Consider the following 9,188-nt stretch of genomic DNA (forward strand, 5'->3'; position numbering starts at 1 on the left):
TCACTGATGACATCACTGATGACATCTCAAATGACATCACTCATGACATCACTGATGACATCATCCATTGAGTATGTGTTTCTGAACAGTTTTAATATGTTTAATATATATAGGGATAGGCCTGTTGAAAAATAAGTGGGTGTACAAGTGTGTGAATGGATGATTTTCTAGGTGTGTAACTGACTCTATAAGTGAGTCATTAAATGTATCTTACTGCAGACTAGTGACTAAACTGTGTGAATGTCTGTATGTGTCTGTGTGTTGGTGTATAAGTGGCTGCATGGTTTTGTGAATAGCTAAATGAGTGTCTATATGGGTTATTGATTGGTTGTCTGAGTATCTGTATGGGTGCCTGAGTGTTTGTGTGGGTAGGGTGTGTGTGACTCTGTGACTAGATGTGTGAGTGGGTGATTCAGTGGGTGCATGGTTTTAAGTGTGCATCTGTGATGGACTATATGGTTGGATGAGTGTATGTATGGGTGTGTTAGTGATTGAATGTATATCTCAGTTGTACATGTGTCAGTAACTACATATGTGAAACGCAGTGTATATGTGAGCAAGAGTATACAACTATCTATATGTGAGAGTGTGTGATTTTGGGAGTGGCTGTATGCGCCATAGTGCAAGGATATCTGTGTCATGTGCTGTTTGTTTTTCTGCAGGAAGACACAGAATGTGTTAGTATTTTTAAGAGTAAGTGAACTTAAGTGTGTTTAACTGTATAGGTGAGTAAATTGGACTGTGATTAATTATTTGCATGACTGACTAGATGTGTCAGTACCTCAATGGATGATTGGCGGTGTGTGAGTGTCTATATAGGTGTATAAATGCACAGAGTGACTGTAAGTATGAGTGACTGTACAGGTGAGTGAGTGGACATGTATGGGTGTGTAGTTATTGGTATTGGAGTATCTATGGTTGTCAAAATAGCCATTTGAAATTTTGAGTCGGTGTATCGAAGTTTATATTAGGGTGTGAGAGGATGCACTAATTTATCACATGGACGACGTCATCAGTGATGTCATCAGTGATGTAATTTGAGATGTCATCAGTGATGTCACTCACCATGTCATGAGTGATGTAATATGTGACGTCATCAGCAGTGCATTGAGGGGGCGCGAGTTATAGTTAGCTGAACTAACTATAACAGGGGAATTTCTAGGGTTTTGTATGAGGGAAATGTCCAGGCAACTAGAACTGTGGTAAATAATTTAATTACCGGAACTTAATTTGATGCAGAAAATCTATAATAATAGCTCAGTAAAATAAGAGGCAGAATCCGTGGTATTAGAGGTTCGGAACGGGCTTTATTCCAAAATCAATTCGAATTGATGGACTCCATATTCCATCACCACGAAGGTTCAGGAAGTGAAGGACCATACTTTATTGACAAGTAATCATTTTTATACAATAGGCATTACAGTGAAACAGATGCAGGAGGCGTAACAGTTGATAACAAAGATAAAAACATACATGCGTAACTAAAGTGGGTGTAACTAGGCGTAACTAAAGAACGTCATTAAGTATGATGTCACAAGTAGGTGGCACCATGAAAGAATTTCGCAATGTCAGCAGAAATACTTTGGCAGAGATGCGCGCGCAGCAGCATGACGTGTGATTGACGTGCAACTAGGGGGTGAAGGGGACTTGACATTTAGCTCTACATGTGGAGACAGAAGTCTGGGGTTATGTCAACCTAATCCTAAATCATATCTTACATCCTATGTTTAAAGAACTGTGTTATCCAAAAAGAGAGGTCTCTTAGGATAGAATCTTATTCTATACTGACTATACTGACTGTTAGTGCGTGTACAAGCGTCTAAGTGTCTACACTAGATGCGAGGGGGTAGGAATATTCCATGGTAACAGGGCTATGAATTACTTGCATAAAGACAGAGAAGCCGGGCCTTTTGCTCGGTAGCTGAAAGAATGTTTACTTAAACTACTAGACAGGAATGCATTGGATGAGGAGCGGAGCAGAGCAGATAATCTCGAAGGTGAAATACAGTTTTTGGCAAGCAGACAGGTCGAGTCAGGCACCGTTAGCCGCGCAGGGAGTAGGACAAAGTTCATGGATACAGATGCGAGCTCAAACTGGAGCTTTCAGAGGCAGAAAGCAGGGAAAGGCTTAATGGCAGAATCAGGGCCTACTCGCCTGGACTGTAAAATGGGATAAATGAACCATATAAAGCCGGTGGCCTTTCATACTTAGGAATGGAATATCCGACCCATTCAGGGTGGATCTGAAAGAGGACATGTTGGCGGTGGACGCACATGTGTTTGCGTCTTCATAACTGGAACTGGAGGAAACATACATGTACTTGTGATTTATACATGAAACCGTTGGGGTCCAAGATAGGGGACATAACTGACCATAAAAATCCATATTTCCACATTCCCTCCTTGTCCCCTACTTGCCCTTAAGAGATATCAATCTTCATCAATCCGTTGATCTGTTCATATAGCATCATTTGTTCTTCTTTCTTCTTCCGGGATGAATGAAATCTTGGTGGTGGAATGCACGATGTGGCACACAGACCACAAATCGCTGGTCCACATTGTAGGCATAAGCAGCAACTGAATAGTATGAGAAAGCCAATACCTAGGAAGGATAGGACCCTCCATCCAAAGGTAGATAATACACTCCAAATCCAACCGGACCAAGTCCAGGTGCCTGGATTCTGGTGTATCTGGCTTACAATCTTATGAAGGCGAGTTATGGCTTTATATACAGATGGCGAATTTTCTGGTATGAAAATGCAACAGCTTGATCCGATGACCCTACAAGCTCCGCCCCTATCGGCCAGGATGACGTCAAGGACAAGACGATTTTGAAGCACAACAATCCGCATAGCAGACTGCTCTTCTGTTAAATTGCCTAAGGCGGAAATAGTTTCGTTCACTACTGCTTCAAGGGTTCTGGTTAATCTACGTATCAGTTTACTATTGGTAACTGTACCTATATAGGGAAAGAGACCTTTATTGAAATCTGTGTATTTTTCCCATGCTGTCTCAGTGTAATCGACTATTGGGAGATCTCTCCGTTCTCTATTGTGTACTAAATGAGTATTTCTATGATAATCAGGAGGAGCTAGGAAAACAGGTGGCAAAAGGAATCCGATATAGCAGGTACCATCCCAATCTAGAGGCAAACCTATATATGCAGTCTGACCACATATGAAGTAGGAATGGCGAGAAGCTCTAAATGTAGACTTGCCTTGATCACTGAATTCTATTACAGTGGTGCATCTACTATGGCCCATGTGTATGGAACCATTCTTTCTTACACATAATTCACCTTTAACTGGAAATACTGACATAGCGGGCAAAATTGGTGCAGCTTCCGATTCGACATTCAGGATCATGAGATTAAGCGTAAAATTACCTAATCCATATACTTCATTTTCTAGATCAGTTCCTGTTCTTTTGGGAAGTCCCTCCTTGTTAGGGTAGCAGACTTTAAGCAAAACTAAGTTCAGGTTTCCCCATACCCAGTTGTCTTGATCAACTGCAGAATTCGAATCTAGGGAATTAATTAGACTAAACCATGCTCCACAGGAGCCATTGTGTGTGAACGGATATGGAAAGAGAGGCAGAATTCCTTTATAGTTCTGATAGGGAGGGAGTCGGCCACATATCCAACAATTTGTAGCATTGCTAACCTGATGGGAATGATGTAACATACTAAAAAAAGTGTTATTGCGCAGCGCAAATCTATAGGACAACTCATGCGGGGGTAATTCACTAAAAGAATGTTCAGCAGTAACATTGTAAACATGTTTAGAAATAGGATAATATATGTGCAACAATATACTTGCAGCGATTATTAAAAGACTTAAGAAAAACAAAATTAATAACGTCACTGTGCAATGACTACGCAGTGATTTACAGTACGCATGTTGTTTCAACTTCATCTTTCCGTTTCTTTCTCTATTCAGGTCTAAGGGATACATGTCAGAGACAAATTCGACCGATTCACCTTGGAGAGGACTTAAACAATCAAATTGTCTGACTTGTTAGACCTCAATTTTAGTCTATATTGTTCCTTGTCATTCAGTTCAATCAAAGGAAGCTTTGAGTCAATCGGTGAAGACACGCGAGGTGTGTCGTTCACATCGGACGGTAGTCCATGAAATTTCTTGATATGACTTGAATGTATCCAGCCTTTGCGACCTTCGATCTTCACGGCTGTCCTCGTGGTTAACAGTACGAGTTGAGGCGATTTCCACCTAGGATCCAGCTGAGACTTCCGGTCAAAGTTCCTCACTAACACCAGGTCCCCGGGAATTACGTCATGGGGTTTCACCTCGGTGTTATCGGGAAAGGCTGCAGCTACCTGTGAACGACAAGATTGTAGTGCAGACATCAAGGAAGCCAGGTAATCTGTCAGCATATTACAGTCAACATCAGTTATTTTGCGTGGTATAGGCGTCCCCCACATATTTGGTGGTCTACCGAAGATCACCTCATAAGGGGATAGCCCTGTTCGAGAGTGCGCTACCATTCTCATGTAAAAGAGTGCAACTGGTAAGGCTACTACCCAGTCGACCCCTTTCTCTCTACATATTTTGGACAATCTAATTTTCAGAGTTTGATTATGTCGTTCCACGAGACCTGCTGCCTCGGGGTGTCGGACACAGTGAAATCTCCACTGATAGCCTAACAAAAGTGAAACGTGTTTCATTAGTTCGGATGAGAACGGCTGGCCGTTATCTGAGTAGACAACACGTGGTAAACCGTACCGTGGGAAGAATTCTCGAACCAACTGTTTGGCAGTAGTCGGGGCAGTGTAATCTGAAACCGGGTATGCCTCTGTCCAACGGGAAAGAGCACAGACAACTACGAGAACATATTTGAATCCTCGACATCGTTCCATCTGGATATAATCCATCTGGAGGGCTTCAAAAGGGTGATCAGGAGGCTGAAATCCACCTTGTTCTACGGGAATGCTTTTACCTGGGTTAAACTGACAACAAATCATACAGGTACGAACTTTTTGTTTAGCTGCTGCTCGTAAATGTTTGTTGAACCAAATGTGTTGAATGCTGTCTAGCATAGCTTTTTCTCCTAGGTGCGCTGGACTATGTACAGTATTAATGATAACTTGGACCATTGAATCAGGAAGAAACCATACAGATTTTTCCTTCGTCATCCATCCTTGATCCGTTTGAATCCCTCCTAATTCAGTCCATTTCTTTATTTCATCTGGTGTAGCATGTGTCTGTATGTCAATTACGTCAAGAGCGGGATCCTTAACCATCATGCAATGTGTTGGTGTCGGAACTATTGTCTTTGTCATGTCAGATGTGTGAGTTTGAGCAGTCTGTTTAGCTGTTCTGTCAGCTAGATCATTGCCTTGGGAAATGATATCAGTAACTTTCGTATGAGCTTTACATTTCATAATTGATATTGCAGTGGGTAGATGTATTGCATCTAATAAGGCATGAATGAGGGGTCCGTGCTGAATGTGGGCACCGTGAGAAGTTAAATAACCTCTCTCTCGCCACAGCACGCCGAAGTCATGTGCAACTCCGAATGCATAACGTGAATCAGTGTATATGTTGACTTTTTTATTTGCGGCTTGAATACAGGCTTGTGTCAGAGCGATGAGCTCTGCTGCTTGAGCTGACAAGGTATTTATGCAATTTGTTTCAATGATTTCAGTGTCTGTTGTGACTGCGTAAGCGGCCACTAACTCTCCTGTACTTGTTCTCATACATGAACCATCTACATACAACGTCAGGTCTGAATCTGACAATGGGACGTCTGTCAAGTCTTGTCTGGGTTTCGTCGTGATAGTAATAACTTCAATACAATCATGTGCTAATGGGTCTGTTCCGTTTACTGGTAACAGTGTGGCAGGATTTAATGTATTACAACGTCTGATTTCTATATGTGGCTGAAACAATGTCAATTCGTAACCAGTGAGTCTTGCTATAGTCAAGTGTTGTGTTTGTGTGCGGTTCAAGAGAACCTCTACTGCATGTGGTACTTGTACCGTCAATTGATGTCCTAACACTATGGCATCGCTTTGTCGGATTGCTAAAGCTGTTGCTGCCACTGATTTCAGGCACGCAGGCAGAGCCTGAGCTACGGGATCTAATGTACTAGAAAAATAAGCACATGGTTTGTGTGATCCTGCTTGTTCCTGTGTGAGTACTGACAAGGCAGTACCTTCGCGTTCTGTAACAAAGAGTGTAAACTGTTTATTGTAACATGGTGTTGCTAAAACAGGTGCTTGACATAAAGCTTTCTTTAGGCTTTCAAAAGCTTGTGTATGTTCCTGAGTCCAAGGGAGGACAGTCAATGTGGCTGCCTCCTGCGTTGTCAACTGAATGAGTGGTTTTGCTAGAAATGCATACTGAGGGATCCACTGCCTACAATATGAAGTGAGGCCTATAAAAGCCCGCACCTCCTTTTGTGTCTTGGGTATTGACATGTTAACAATTAACTGGATGCGATCGGGTGTAAGCTGCCTTCCCTCCTTGGACAGCGAGTGACCAAGGTAAACAACTCGCTGGACACAGAATTGCAGCTTAGAAGGGGACACCTTGTGCCCCTTTTCGGCCAAAAATTGTAAAACCGTCAGTGAGGCTTTTTCACATTCAGGTTCGCTTCTAGCGGTGATCAGCAGATCATCGACATATTGAAGCAGGGCAGTGTTGACTGGCATGTGGATACTGTCAAGTTCTCGTTTTAGTGCTTGGCTATAGATGCTGGGGCTTTCTGTGAATCCTTGAGGTGCGCGTGTGAATTTAAAGCTTCGTCCATTTAAACTAAATCCGAACAAGTATTGGCTTTCCGGATCTATTGGGACGCTGAAAAAGGCATTCTTGAGATCAATTACAGTAAAGAATGTTGCTTCGGAATCAATGGCTGTCAGTAATGAAGAAATGTCTGGGACTACGGGGTATTGTGGTACAATACATTTATTTAGTTCGCGCAGATCAATAACCAATCGATATACTGGCGGGGCTTTCGGATCAGTTCGTTTAAGAATCGGAATTATCGGGGAATTACATACATTGGAGTCGGTTTCCGCAACCACTCCTTGGGTAATAAGCTCGTCAATGATTTGCAGTAAAGCCACTACAGCATCTGGGGGTAACTTGTATTGTCGCATTCGTGGTAGTACCACTCCTGCCTTTAGTGTGACTCGATATGGTGTAATGTTCATGCAACCAACATCCGTAGGGCCTTGTGCCCATAAATGTGTGGGTAAAGTCTGCAGTCGGTGATCCATGTCTCGGGACACGTAGTGCCCTTTGAAATCACGTAAAAACAATCTTACTCCTTCCGGAGAACAACATATTATAGCTCCTAGAGCTTTCAATGTTTTTATACCTAACAAGTTTTCTGGACATGATTTAGTAAGTAATAAATCTGTAGTTCGTGTCAAGGGACCAATCGTAAGTGGAAGAGGCTGTGATACCTCGTTAATGATAGGTTTTCCTGAAAAGCCAAGGGAAATATTCTGTGAGCCTGAGAGGGGTGCCCCTGGAACTTCACTACGTTTTATGGTTGTTCGGCTTGCCCCTGTATCAAGTAGAAATTTTCTATCTTGGCCTAATAGTTCACTGTGTACATAAGGTCCCTCTTGATCTACAGGGACCTCAATAAGGGGTAAGCCAACTTCCCTCTCTAGGCTGTTTCATGAGTATCGTTGATAATCAGGATAGTCATACTGTGCTGTTTGGTACATCTGTCGTGTCGTTGTTTGTGTGGCAGCAATAGGCTGCGGTGGTGGAGCAGGCATAGACTGTTGTGGAGCTGGCATGGACTGTGCATGCTGCGGGGCTCCTTGTTGGTTCTGATCCTGTCTAAGTGGCCGTGGTCTTTCTTTTGTATTACCTATGGCGATATTATGTTTTAAAACTGGACAATCGTGTACATAATGACCTGGCTGTTTACAATAATTGCATGTCCCTTTTACAGGACCTGTTGAAACACTGGACTGTGTCATACTCTTTTTATGACCGTCAGCTGGAACTGTTTGGGAAACTAGCATTTTCATTTTCGTGTCTTTCATGCGTCTTTGTTCATGTTCTTGTTCCTCTCTAATTCTATTGTGATGGTACTGTAACATTTGTAACATCTGTGACGGAGTGTTACCTTGCCAGGTACTCTCGAATTTCAATACTCTATTCTTAACTTGGGGCAAGGCATTTTCAACTAATTTTGTCACAAACAGATGTGGATACGATTCGCTACTTGCTTTTATTCCACTATTTATACCAAAACATTTTTCGAATCGGGCATAGAAATCACTAGTGTCCTCATCGTGCTTTTGTTTACAGGCTGAGATTGCACCCCAGTCTTCCTTTTTCGTAGTTAATAAACGTGGCAGTACCTGTACTAGTAAACCTGGTAGTGTTTTGGTCTTTTCCCCAAGCCCTGAACCTGGACCTCGAGCTTTTTCTTCGTTTTCTAATGCTGTCCAATCTATCTTTTGGTCTCCCACCTCCCAATCCTTTTCCTTGAGTTTTTCGTAAATGCCCGCAGGCATTAATACCTTCAATATTGTCATAATGTCGGGATAGGTATATTCTCCCATGAGCAACATGTCTTTAATTTCACGGTGGAAACCCGCTGGGTCTTTGTCATGACTGGGTACCACTTTCTTCATTTCTAATAGTTCTATTTTAGATATGGGTGTGTATACAAACAAACGTTTAAACTGATTGTCATCACCTTTTATCGGGTGCACTTCGCGTAAGGGATTCTGTCTATCCATGTAATACGTCGTTCTTTCCTTGATGGGCAGTGAGACATGTTCGGGGCATACAAAAAGGATGTACTGTTTTCTGCATTCTAGTATTTCTCTAATTAACTCAGTACCTGAACCTCTCCATTTATTCGTGAGTAATTCAGTCAATATATCAGGTAATGGACCAGGATCGGAGTGTTGGCTTTTATATAATATAAGGAGTTGTTGAACCATATAGATACCAGCTAAACGCTGTTCATCTGGGGTGAGGTTCAAAAACGTATGTGCTAGTGTATCATCACTATATTTTCCGGGACTGTCAACCCAATGAACGGCTGACCTGGCTAATTCTTGTTCGTCCATAGAATCGAGTATATGATAACCCCTTCGTTCTCTGAGTAATTTGTCAGCAGCTTGGAACGAATGTTCGGGGGACCTTATATTTATTATAGGGGTTCGGAAATTTCTGCTATTATCTGGA

Source organism: Triturus cristatus, chromosome 2_1, assembly GCF_964204655.1.
Source record: "Triturus cristatus chromosome 2_1, aTriCri1.1, whole genome shotgun sequence".
Classification (NCBI taxonomy): domain Eukaryota; kingdom Metazoa; phylum Chordata; class Amphibia; order Caudata; family Salamandridae; genus Triturus; species Triturus cristatus.